The sequence below is a fragment of the Dama dama genome, chromosome 11 (assembly GCF_033118175.1).
Source record: "Dama dama isolate Ldn47 chromosome 11, ASM3311817v1, whole genome shotgun sequence".
Taxonomy (NCBI): domain Eukaryota; kingdom Metazoa; phylum Chordata; class Mammalia; order Artiodactyla; family Cervidae; genus Dama; species Dama dama.
This window is the reverse complement of record NC_083691.1, coordinates 66232573-66247010: the sequence shown is the minus strand read 5'-3', so window position 1 is coordinate 66247010 and position 14438 is coordinate 66232573. Positions and strand designations below refer to the sequence as shown.

Sequence of the window (14438 nt, the reverse complement as noted above, 5' to 3'; positions counted from 1 at the left end):
AGCAGTACAGCACAATCTTCCCTTAACAAACAGAATTACTGCTCTGATTTAAAAATTGCAAATAGACCCAAAGAGAATAAAACTACAATACACTTAACTCTGGTTTTATCTGAATTGGATAAAATGACTAAAGATACAGCCTTTACTTGTTAGAATAAGACAACATAAGCTCTTCAAATATTAGGTTAGCAGTTTTCTAACTTTTCGGTCTGAAGACCTCTTTTCCACTCCTAAAAATTACTGATAACTCTAAGGAGCTTTTATTTACATGTTATATCTATCTATATTTTACTATATTAGACATTAAAATTAAGAAGTAAAAAATAATTTGTTAGTCTATCTAAAAATAACAAACTCACTGTATGCTATCATAAAAAGCATATTTATGACAAGTAGATATTCTTTTCAAAAACAGTACAAAAATTTTAGTAGGGAATGACATTCTTTCATAACTTTGTAAATTTCAAATCTCTTTAATGTTTGGCTTAGTAGAAGACATCTGAATTCTTAAATCCACTTGTACATTCAACATGTTGTGATACATTATTTTTCTCTAAGTATATGAAAAAAGTTGACCTTACACAAACATGCAATCAGAAAAAGGAAGAGTACTTTAATAGCCCTTTCAGATAATTACTGATATTCTTCTTTGATACTATCAAAACTCAGTGAAATGCGCTTTTTTTTTTAAAGGTTGGACACAATCTGGAATTCGAAGCCCTTATCAATGAACTTGTCTTGCTGTTATAACACTAAAATCTACTGGTTTATCTGACACCTTGAATGGATCATTTACATATGCATGATTTCTTACCAAGCACTGGTCATTTTGAAAATACTGTTTCACTGAGTTACACAGATCTTCCAAACATTGCACATTTTATTATTCAGTATTTTAAAATTACATTATTATCACCTCCAATCTCACCAGAAAAGTCTCTAAATATTGAGAAGCTACCAAGTTCATGATTTCTATAATTCAGTCTTAATACCGACAACACATAGTATCAGTTATCTTCCCTGAAGTGATAGGTTCACTTTATTCATTTTTGGGAAAGTGTGTGCAGAGAACTCCAGCCTGAGTAACTATAGTTTGCCCGTCAGTCATTCTCTCAAGTAAAAACAGTGTTCCACAAAATAGAGACTTGTTCCACCTTGCAACTCAAAAAATCATGAGTAATTTTTCTTGAGATAATCATCATACCCCATTATACAACAAAAGTGTTTTAGGCATACTTCCCATTTTGTCCTTCAGAATGTAAAAAAGACACACACTCAAGAGTCAAGACTAAACAAGGTAAATTTTACTTTATGAAGACATTTTAAAGGAAAGCTGGATTACTTTTTAACTGCAAGAACATAGTGTGAAGAATATAAGTATATATATAAGCATATAGTGTGAAAAATACAAAGACTACCAGTACAATCTGGTGCTACTCCACTATTTACGCTAAGATGTGAGCAGTTTTACCCACTTTTGCTCTTCTACCATTATTGCTTTTGCAACACAAGCAAGAAAGGCAAATGACATCTTAATATTATTATGAAAATAACTCTGACTTGAGAGACAATCAGACAGACTCCCAGCTATCTGCTGGTCTCACTTTGAGACCACTGTGTTAGGCTAATCAACTCCTGTTCTTGACTGTGGAACTCTGAGGACTTAGTATTATGCTAATCAGTGCCTTCATAAAGTAACAGAATCTTCATGTACTCAGTGATCAACCACATGGCAAGTCACTGAAACAAAAACTGTTTATATAGTACCAAGGGGCATCTCCGACCAGTGGTGGAACTTTCATCCACTGCCCTTAAGCCTTAAGAAAGGGTCACAGGAGTCTGTCTAAATCAGTATTCTAGGGTAGTATATGCTCCAGATCCAGTTACCCTAGAGACTCAAGAAATCTCAAACTGAGTTGATGTGTAGTTAGGTATTTTCCTCAATCAGTGACCAACTTATTAACTAGAATGGCTTTCACTCCCACACTATCAATTCACTGAAGATACTTAACCTGAAGTCCATAAATCCTCCTAGAGTAATTTAAATAGTTCATTTTATTAATTATCAATGACATGTATCATTGTCATTTTTGAGAATAAAGCCCTCTAAAATAAGGAAAAACTTTAAAAAGTATTTTCCAAAGTACAATCTATTCTACTTAATGAACTAAAATACACAGAGAAACTTATCTCAAACAAGAAGTTTTCAAATTTGATAAGAAAATGCTTTCTCATCATCTAATATTAAACAAAAATAGTTCCCATAACCCTAGGGATAACTCTAAGAATATGAATTCTATTGAGAGCAGAATCCTATTAAATGATACTGGTTTAATATGCCCTTTTCAGTATACCGTAAAAGTGATCCAAAAGGATCACAAGCTAACTTCATTATAAGTCCACCAATTAAAGGCAAAACAACAGGTGCCTATTAAAAAGGCACTGGTAAGGACAGACTGAAATGAAAGAAAAAATACAGTACAAAGAAGTAAAACAAGAGGGAAAAAATAGCCACACATATAACAAGTGTAGTACTGAAAAAGATGTGATCAATTGAAAAACAAGTAAGAAGAAAAGCACAAATAAGGAGGCAAGAAAGTATTAATAGGCAAGATGGTCTACAAATGGGAGGGGTAAATTGTTCCAGGGACCTCCAATTTCATAAATATGGATCATTAGTTTTTAATAGAGGAACATATGATGTAAATTTCAGAATATTTTAAAAGTGCCTGGGAACAGCAAAGTTGATGGATAATGGGATGTTCAGAGGAAAAACATGCAATATTCAATAAATACTGAATTTAATTTCTCTATAAATTAAAGAATTTCATTTTTAAAATAGAATTAAGAACAAAAAACCTAAAAACAAAAACAAAAACAAAAACCCTCTGGAGAACTATGCAAAGACCACCAGAGTAAATAACTGTGTAATAGCATATGTCTTCAGAATAATGTGTAATATACGAATATTCTCAGATAACAGAAACATTTGAAGACAGCACTACCTAAACTCTGAAACACTGTTTTAACCTCTATTAGCACAGACAAAACTTTAAATCCTTACAATTACCAGATGTATGCCATAAAGATAGCTAAATTCTAAATAGTTAAACTGCAAGAGGAGAGTTTCTTGGTCATGGAAGGTGCACAGCACAACTGAAAAAAACCCGAAAGAATTGTAATAACACATCCTAAAAATATTTTACAAAATAAATTCATAAACAAAATATGCACTAAATGATAGTAATGAGAATTTAAACAGGAGCACAGACACATAGCAATTGAAATATTTCTCATACAAAATTAGGCCTCACTGTCAAAACACACAGCTATCTCACACATTTAAATGTAGTTGCAAGCTATGAAAAATAAAAAGAAAGTATCTTTATTTCTTCAGCAAAATTAAGTATTCAAACTTCACATCATTTTTGTATAAGCACATAATTTTAAATATAGTCTGTCTGATCAACTTTAATCTTGGCATCATCTTTCATTCTTCCTTTTCACACACTGTATCTAGAATTCCATTAATTCTTTTGCAGTAATTCTTGAATTTGCTCCTTCTTCTCCAGTCATACACCTCACCCTGGTCAAGGACTTCAACACCAAAAGCATAAATGACATCATTACTACCCATCTATCTTCCTTACCTATTCCTCAAACACTATTATTAACAGAATGTTAAGTTCCATTAATTCACTGGTGTAATTCTCAGTACTTGTAATACTATAAATAGTATATGCTCAATAAACTGAATAAACAAATAAATTCCTTCCTCAATCTATGCTGCCAATTAATGCCAAAGTGATTTTCCTATTTTTTTTTTTTTTCAGGGCCTGGACAATGCATTTTTCCCAGCAGCCACGGGGGGTGTGTACACTCCTGGTAGGTTCTAGAGTCCTTCTCCCTGGGGCTGCACAGTCAGCGGCTGCCCCTCCCTCCCCATCTCAGCAGGTCCGTCTGTCCCAGAACAGAGTTGGCCTCGTGGTGCGGATACCCAGTTCTGCTCCAAGGCTGCTCCATCCACTGAGCCTGGGTGCTGGGCACAAAGCAGGCAGAGCCCCACTCAGGGCCCGGGAACCCTGTCCACAGTCTCCTGGGTGGCTACTCCAGAACCACGGTGCCGCCCACTGCCTCTAGGGCCGCCTTGATCTTCTCGGCCTCGGCCTTGGCCACGTTGGCTTTGATTTCCTGAGGCAGGGATTCCACCAGCTTCTTTGCCTGGACGAGGTTGATGCCCTGGACATAGTTCTTGATCTCCTTGATCAGCTTCACCTTGTCCACGGGCTTTGCCTCTGTCAGGCGGACAGTGAAATGTGTCCGTTCTTTTTGTTTGGGGACGTCTTCTTCTGCTGCCTCCGAGGCTGCTGGGGCAGGGGCAGCCCCTGGCACCATGCTACCCATCGGCATCAACCCAACATCTTGGATCTTCAGTGTTTTCTTCAGGAGGTCAGAGATCTCCAGCAACGTGAGGCTGGCAATGTCCTGGACCAGCTGCTGGATCTTGGGGGGGTACTCCTTGGGGGCGTTATCCAGGTGGGCACCAGTGAGGGCCTCCCCGCTTTGATGGCTGCTGCATCTCATAAGCCGCACAGCGCAGACATGAGGTACCTGTTGCCTGGCGAGGCGAAGCGCAGCAGCTCGAAGCCCGAGACACGGCCCCCCGTAGGAGGCTTGTGGCCGCCGGCAGCATCGCTCCACAGGAGAAAAGGTCACACGCGGATCCTAGTAGGCGGGACGCTCTAGCCGCCGGGGCCTTCCTAATATATTACTTTTAATCCCCTAATGAGGAATTTTAAATGGTTCTCCAATGCCTGTATATGCAGTCTAACTCATAACTAGTGAATTTTCAGGTTTTCTATAATCTGGCCTATTACGGTTCCCCAAATTGGATTCTTTGCTAAGGCTAGTCCCCTCACCATCTTCCAATTAATAAATATAAATAGTATACTTTTCCCTCAAGCTGCTTCCCTACTTTAAAACACCCTCCTCTCATCTATGGCTATCAAGTCCAATCATTTTAGAAGATCTGAATCAAATCTAGCTTCCTCCCTATTTAGGTTTCCCTGACTATCCATAACCCAAGATGCTAAACCAAACTTCTAACTTATATAAACAGCAGGGTTCCCTACTCTTTTAGGTTTGTTTCTAATCCAAACCTGCTAATACACACACACACTCTCTCTCTCTCTCTCTCTCTCTCTCTCTCTCTCTCTCTCTCTCTATCTCACTGAAAAGAAACATAAAACTCATGAAAACTAAAGAAAGAAAGAGAAAAGCTACTAATCAGAGATTTGTTTTCAAATACATGCTTGGGATCATTCACCATTCATCTAGGTCAGTTATATACATTCAATACTTAACACAAATACTTAACTTTAAAACAATAAAATGAGATATTGCAAGACTCTGAATCATCACATATACAATATATTTACAGAGGTAGAAATACAGTTTAATTCATTTGCAAAGATTTTAAACAAAGAGTTGGAGAAAATGAAATTAGCAATTATAAGTAAACAACACTCCATTTTCACTGAACATTCAAATCAACTAGGATTTTACTGTGATTTACCCTTTCATAACCAGTCTCAGCAAAAATGGACTGGAATGGTGATAAATGTTCATTGGACTTCTGTGATCATTTTACAGTATATGCAAATACTGAATCATTACACTGCATACCTGAAACTAATATAATGTTAATCAATTATACTTAAAAAAATACACTCTCAGAAATAATGGAAAATAAAATTTTGCTTAATCTTACAAAAAAAAAAAAGAAGGATTGGTGTGGTGTATTGCCTCCACTGGTCTTTCTTCACTTCTTATCCACTACCACTTTGTTATAAATAATCCACATCTTACTCAAGGACTAAAACCCAACACCTAAAACTTAAGCCATCATCCTTGATCCTTTACCACGCTAGGGAAAGGCAACAGTCATGTTGTCAATGGTAATGTGAAGTTCAATTTTTTTTCTGGCTATCACTAGGAAAGTAAGTCACATTAAGAATACATCATTTTAAAAAAACTCCCCAAAAAAACTATTTGTGGAATAGCTAAGTTTGATTTTTAATACAAGGATTATGCTAATAAAAAGTTCCAATTACTGGTCTTCTTTCCCTACTATTAAAATTTTAATTATAACACTGTTAAAATGAGCTATTTATTATTCAGCTTTCCTTTTTAATTCAAAATACTTTTGCCTACCTCTAGGGGTGATCAAGAGACCACCGCTTCATAAAGAATAAGGAAATAAGTTCCTTCTCAACTTTATTTTTTTTTTCCTTCTCAACTTTAGTTACCTTCACTCTATTTTATTTTTATTCACCCATTACCATGGTGTAAGTTTGGCTCTAAATGACCACTCAGAATTGCAACCTCCAAAATCTCAAATTCCAAGTCCCCTCTGACCTCAACATACACACCACTCTGTCTCATTTCTTCACTCCTTCTAAACCAACTCATTACTGCAAACTCTAGTCTATCACCCTCCCCTGACGACACGTCCCTCCTCACTTTAACGTTCACATTCTATTCATTTCACTTCTCACCAGAAAATGTTCTCACTCCACATCTCTGAATCAATCCCTAATTTTGAATAAACTCCACAGATCATGGTCAGTTTCTGAGTGCTAGGCATCACTGAACTCAACCATGCTGACTGGCTCTGCTAAAATGTGTGGTTTCCAAATCTCAAATAAGCCATCAACCCTGAAAGACAATACTTGTATTCATTTTTAACTGACTCCCTTTGTGATTTCCTCCCAGTAGCCTTGTGAAATTTTCCACTTTCCTCTAACTTCCAGCCTTTTAATGTTGCTGCTTCCTAGGATATGTCATTGGCCCTTTTATTTTTTGACATTCATGTCCTTAATTTCTATTACAAACTTAAAAGCTAATTCCCGTATTTCTATCTCTATTCTAGGCCTTTTTCCTGAGCACAAACCTATGCATATCCACCTGCCCATAAGATATTTCTCACAGTTCATCAGACATTCCAAAATATTTTCCACACTTCCCCTCCCCTTAACTTTTCATAATGCCTTACTTACAAAAGGCACTACCACTATCATCCATTCTTTAAAAAAAAAAAAATATCTATCTATATAGCTGCATCGGGTCTTATTATGGCATGTAGACTTAGTTGCATATGAGATCTTGGATCCCTGGGTCAAACCCACATTCCCTGCACTGCAAGACGAATTCTTAACACAGGACCACCAGGGAAGCCCCTCTACCATCCATTCTCCACCCAAGCAAAAAGCTTGATAATCATCTTAAAACACATCCCTTTCTCATTCTCCACACCAAATTGGTAGCCCAGTCCCATCACGTCAGCATTCTCTCTCTTCCATATCATTTCTACATCAACATGGTTTCTATCTCTGTTCTGGCCTCAGACTCAGTCCTTCTGAAATGCAAATACTATCTGCTTAATTACTCCAATGTTCTTTAGTTTATATTAATGCTTTTCAAGATGGAGTAGTGAGTGACACATTTTAAAGAAACAAATTATCAAGAATCTCTGAGGATCTGTCCATAGACATCCTAAGAGTCCAAGGCACCTGTCTGAAAAAAGTCGCTTAAGAAACTAATTTTAAATCTATGATTAAAAAAAAAAAAAAGAAACTTTCAATAGGGAATTACTACTGCAAAAGAAATGTTTTATTATTACCACTTGAAAAATAATTTACTGACATGGAAACAAAAAAGTTAGAATTTCTAAAGATTCCCAAGAATACCTGTGGACCCAGTTAAAGAAACACTAGTTACGATGGCTAATTATATATGTTAACTTGGCTGGAACACACAGTGCCCAGATATTTGGTCAAATATTATTCTGCATGTTTTGTGAAGGTGTTTTCTGGACAAGATTAACACGTTAAGTCAACCGATTTTAAGTAGAGCAGATTATCCTCCATAATGTGGATGGGCATTGTCCAACCATTTGAAGACCTTAATGGAACAAACAGAACTTTCTGCTATAAAATTGCCTTTGAACTCAGTGCATTTCTTCCCTGAGTTCACGCAGGCCCATTCCATTAGATTTCAGACTAAGCCGCCACAATCTCCTGAGCCAATTCTTTAAAATAAATCTATTAACACATCTCTTTCTCTCTCTCCACACACATGTACACACATACACATACAGACACATTCACACAGATACAGTCTTGTCAGTTCCATTTCTCTGGAGAGGACCTGAACAAATATTCATCTCTTCAGGAAAAAACTCCATCTTCTCAATGCGGTTTCTTAAGGACAGCTTGCCACTCTCACCTCTTCAAATTCATTTCCCATGTGCAAGAAGCATACAATCTCTGCTCTGGCCACATAAAATATCCTACAGTTCCCCAATTCCACCATTTTTAGTCACATTTTCATGTTTCTTTTCATGTTACTTTCTTTACTTCAAACGTCCTCCCTCCTACTGCCACTATTTGTGACTTCTATTCACTTGACTGCTCCTACTCAATGTAAATTATTACATTTCTGTGCCAACACACTATCAAGAACATAATCCCACTACATAGCACGTATGCCACACTGCAATTTGTTTACATGTCGCCTCCGTTACTAGTGGGCAAAAGACTTATCTTACTCAGCATCACATCCCAAACACCTATCAGATAGTTTGTAATATAGACTTTGCTATTAAATGAATGAACTGATCTCTGAATGAACCATCCCTTTTATCCTTCTGACTAAGTACTATATTTATAGATCCTGGTTAAAGAGGTCTCTGTCCAGAGTGGCACTCTGGCCTTCCTCAGGACATGCCCCTCACCACTGGGCAAGAAGTCCATGAAACCAAGAGGACAAACCCCTACACTACCCACTTCTTGATGACACTCTACTTATCTGGAACTGTGGAATTTATTATTAAAATACCTCAAACCACCTGCACAGGCCTCTTTTCCCATCTGCTCTGAGGATGTGTTCAATGCTACAGATGTGTACATCCTTGGGCCAAGGAATAGCTGTTTGGAAGAGGGAGTACAAGAGCCTGGACCTCAGGTACAAGCAAGATGTCCACAGGCATGCACAGAAGACCTCTTTGTGGTGTCAGAGTCAGGGATGGTGACAGGAGGTTGGGATTCACCTCTTCAGATACAAAACTGTGAGTTTATGAATTCTAAATTCCACAAGTTATTAATTTGAATTTTTACTGTTGGGCTGTGGACAAAAAATCTCAGTATGTTGAACATCAACAAGAAAGTTACTAGAACGCAAACTGAAGGCTCTATATATTCTAATACCATACAAAACCACCAACTATGACTTGTTCTTACCACCTCACCACAGCAAGACATAACATAGGTGGGGAAAAGCTCCAATAAAGGTAACTGAAATAAATAAAGGGACAGAGGGAAACAAAAGCAAGGAGAAACAGAAGCCAAACTAAAGGGCTTCCCTGGTGACTCAGTGGTAAAGAATTGGGGAAGCACGACTACTGAGCCTGTGCTCAAGAGCCCAGGAACTGCGACTACTGAAGCTGGCATACCCTAGAGTCTGTGCTCTGCCAGAAGAGAAACCACTGCACCACAACTAAAGACTAGCCCCCACTCTCCACAACTCAAGAAAAACCAGTGCAGCGATGAAGACCTAGCATGGCCAAAAACAATTTTTTTTTTTTAATTTAGGGGAAAAAGGGAGACAAACTAAAAAGTAAAACAAAATTGTACAACACTAAAACTAGAGAGGGTTCTCAAAATTTTGAAAATTAATAAAATTACAAAACGTGCATTCATTCCCTTGACATTTACTGAAAACTTAGATGTACCAATCTGTGCTACATGCTGGTGATACATGCCAGGCACGATGCTAAATGCTGGTGATTTGTAACACTAAATCTCCAGCCTCCAAACACTAACTCTCTAGTAGTAACAACAATTTAACAATTTAGTAAAGGTAGCTGAGGAATCATACAGGAGAGGGCAATTAGCTCTGCCAAGGGGCTTCTCAGCGTGTTAAAAGGATGAGTAGGAATTTGCTGGCACAAAAAAGGGGGCGGGGGAGGAAGGGAAGTCTAGAAGACAGTTATTATTATAATAGAAATAAAAGATTTCAGTAGCTAACATTGACTGAGCACTCGCTATATGCTAAGCATTGTGCACAAGCCATCCTATTTGATTCTCATAATAACACTATGATTCTCTTTTTATGCTGTTTATAAACGAGAAAACTGAGAAGTTAAGGGACATGACACCAATAGAGATCATACAAAACCGAGCTGTGAAAGATCATGACTTGTTTGAGGAAACATGAACAGGCAGGCATGGTGACAGGAAACCAAGTCCATCTGATGCAAAGCCCAAATTCCCTCCACTTTACCATACAGCCTCTCTGTTATTCATTCATTCAAGATAAGTGTATCAAGAACCTACTGTGTATCAAGCACTGTGTTAGGAACAAAGATATAAAAGATATAGTCTTTGGTACCAAGACAAACACAGGTTAGTCAGTAGAGTCTAGCATACCAAAAACTGCTATCACCAAGGTATATATAGGGTCCTACGGAAGCACAAGGAGTGCTAAGCCTCAGATGGGTCAGGGAATGGCTGCAAAGTTAAAGAAAGCATTAGTAAGGAGGCGGAGAGTGTTCTAAGGAAGGGAAATGTGTATCAAAAGGCACAGAGACATATGAGAACACAGCTTGTCTTTGGGAACTCTAAGTCTGCTCAGTCTCAGGTTATGAACCGAGGACCGGTACTATACAAAGATGAAAACAGAGAATCAGGCAGCAGCCAGATCTCAAAGGAGTCTAGACATTCAAGTAATATGTTCACTCTGAAGGCAGGAGGAGGCTGCTGAGCCATCTTAAAAGAGAGGAGTAACATGATAAAATCTGCTTGTTGAAAAATTTCCCATGATTACAGATGAGGAGACAACTTGAAGGGGGGCAAGCCAAAGGTAAGAAAACCAGTCAGGGGCTATTTCATTAACCTGAGTCAGGGACACATCTGAGAAACACTGGGGAGGTAAATCAAAAACCAGGTAGTAAGACAGCAACTCTGACTATATCACGAGTGTGTTCTTAAAGAAGTCAAAACAAAAACAAAGCTGAACAAAAACCGTATGAGAGACCATACCAAAGTTCAGAGTCAATGTCATACTTGGTAAGAAAACATGCATTTTATTAGACATTTGACGGTTACTCAGTCATGAAGTTAGCACAGTGCAGTTTTGAATCTTAATCTAGTAGAATGAAGGAAGATTTCTCAGTCAACTTCCTCTATTAAATGCCTTCTTTAGGTATACTTTATGAAGCTGCTTCTCGGGAAATACTTAAGCAGAAGTTGGATGACCATGTCATGTAAGAATGATTTTCATGGTAGATGATTTCTAAAATCCCATCAAGATTTCTAAAAGAAGAAATGCCATAAACAAGCATATCATAATTACTACACAACTCAAGAACAGATTTCTGTAGGGGTCTATCTAATGGGGTTGAATCACAGAATTTCCAAATATGGTTTTGATACTATTAACAACTTTTCAGTACTTAAAACCCTAACATAACCATATTTTCAACTGCTTAGGTAGTATGACTAAAATTATGAAATCAACTACAATGTCACAAATACCTTAAAAATTCACAGCAAGTAATATCCTAAATTGGTTGCAAAACGGCATGACATCTCAAACAGGAAAATGATTATTTCCACTTCACTGTCACCAAGCCCTATGTCTGATAACTAGCACTGAAGAAAAAAGATTTCATCTGGTTGAAGTAGGAAAATGCCCTGCAGCATGCAGAAGAGCTGGCCATCATTACAGATCTCTAAATAGCTTCCTCTTCCCATTAGTTAGAGGACTGATGCCTTGTCACAGGCTCTTACAGAGATTCTTTGATTCAACGAGCTACTCAATGAAATTCAGGATTCATCTCTGAATACAGTGAATCCCAAATCAGTGAACAGACTCCGAAACTATAAGGCAGAGTCATAAACTAGAATGCAGAGGTCCACTCTTTACTTTCAAATTCTGGGTCAAAAATGGCAAATCCAGAAGTCACTAAATTAATTAATATTCTTACTCTTTAGATGAAAAAAAAATTCTACCATAAGGATCCTATAACAAAATTCTGTCACATCTGCAAGGCGGGAATACAAGACAGGTTTTAAGTATATAAACAGATTTTCACATCTGGCCGAGATGAAATTAAAGGAACCAAATTTACCCTCCTGCCTGAAACAACTGAGGGGGATCGGGAAGGACACAAAACATACGAAGCATTTTTCGAAACAATGGACATCAGGCAACAAAGAACAGTAGATCCTTCATAGATGGGAAACATACAAAATAAGCCCTACCTTTGTACCAGTTTATTGCCTTGAAAGAGTTTCTAGGCCACAGAACAGGAATGGGGAACGGAGGCAGAGCACAGTGGTCTCCCTGAATCCAGGAGACAGAACTTAGTCTGGGGACAGCAAGGTGACCTTCATATACACAGCAGAGCACCTAAGAGAGAGCTGCTCAGAAAGATCCAGAGATCTGCAGAGTGTATGCCTCAAGTCTTTAGCTGAGTACTTATCAGTACATATGTGTGAAGAAAACCATCCACGGACAGTGAAAGAACCACCAAAAAGGATTAGAGGGAACACCACCCAGAGCACACAGAAATCCAGGAACAGTTCCCGTTCCCACCGCCAGAGTACTCAAAAGGGTTTTGCCTCAACAGTACAACAAAGCAAAGTGGTACTGCCTAACACAACTTAAAAGCAAGATCTGAAAAGACCACTGTTTCCAAGTAACTTCACTGCATTCCAAAAGAAAGCTCAAAAATATTTTTAATTAGATGCAAAAAAATCCTGCACCCAACAACAAAGTAAAATTTCAAATGTTTGGCATCTAATAAAAAATTACCAGGTATGCAAAAAGCAAGGAAGCACAGTCCAGAGTGAGAAGAAAAATCAATCAAAACCAACCAAGAAACAGCACAGACAATATTAGAAGACATGAACATTACTCCACTTATTACTGTATTCTCTATGTTCAAGAAGCTACAAAAAAGACAAAACATGAAATCTATAGACATGGAAGATATAAAAAAGATTGAATTTTTAGAGATGGAAGTACAGTATCTAAAATGAAAAACACACTGGATGGGAATAACAGCAGATTAAACATTACAGAAAAAAAGGATTAATGAATTCAGCAAGATTATCCAAAGTGAAACAGAGAAAAAGACTGAAAAGAAAACTGAATGGTATATCAACAAACATCAAGTAGCCTGATATACATGTAACTGGGCTTCCAAGAGGAGGAAAGACAGCAAAGAAAAGACATATATACATATATATTTAAGAAATAATGGCCAGATTTTTTCCAAATTTGATAAAAACTATAAAACCACAGATCTAAGAAGCTCAATGAACTCCAAGCACAAGAAATGTGACAAAAGAAAAAGAATCCATATGCTGCATTTACAAACGGTTCTCACCCACAAATTCTATAACCAAACTTAATCTAGAAATTATTTTTAGGTTAACTTACTAGGTACAATTTCAACTGACAATTTAATATAATAAATCAAAAGTTAATTTGAGCAAAGTGCTCAGTAGAAATCTTAATGATTTCAAAATTAGCAAAATATAGCTTTTAAAACAATGTGTATTTTGTTGCCCTATTAGGTAAATAATTAGGTAATAAATTACAATAAATTTGTGATCTCAAAAGACACTTTTTAAAAAACTAAAACATATGTCTTTCTGTTTTCCTTAATTTTATTTTCCTTTAATTTACACAGGTCATTCAGAACAGAATTAGGACACTGAAAAAACTTTTAAAGAAACTAAAAGGTGGAATTAAAAACAGAAGCAGATTTGGTTTGGAATGGAGCTAGTCTTCCCAAAAAAACAACCTGGCAACCACTATTTTGGAACACCATTACTTTCAAAATATACACACACATATATATTTTAAGTATAAAACTGTACCCAAAGTGGAAACAAGCTAAAGTGTCTGTTTTTAGCACCTCAGCTAACTATTCTGGCTTCAAAAAAAAAATGTACTAAATATTTTTTGGAAAAAGAATCATTCAAATAAAAACCATTAAAGGGGGAAACTAATGTATTTTCCTATATTTATGAGCACACCTTTTTTTTAGGGCCCAACATACAAACTCAAAATCTTCCGTCTAAAAACAAATAAGAAAAGAGACATAGGGGAACAAGTTCTGAGTATCTACTGTAATGGCTACCCTTCCTGTCATTTGTGTTCCCTAAAATAGAAGTTGGTTTAATTATTCTACCATTTTGCTTGGGAAATAGAGGGACATTTCCAAGATTAAAGATACTTCCTTGGGAAAGCTGCCCCAAATATATTTATTATCCCTGGAAATAATTAAGGTCCACATTCCCTTTTCCTTTCTTAAGAGAAAAGAAATACATTTCAGATAACATATTTCTTTGGGTGCCTACACACAA

The 14438-nt window shown here is 37.1% G+C and overlaps 1 protein-coding gene and 1 pseudogene across 3 annotated transcripts in view; both read right to left on the bottom strand.

Moving 5' to 3' along the window:
• Positions 1-14438, bottom strand: part of CCDC88A (coiled-coil domain containing 88A) — a 112080-nt gene that overhangs the window by 95360 nt on the left and 2282 nt on the right. The gene's annotated exons all lie outside the window — the stretch shown is intronic.
• On the bottom strand, positions 3835-4954 carry LOC133065571 (large ribosomal subunit protein bL12m-like; annotated as a pseudogene).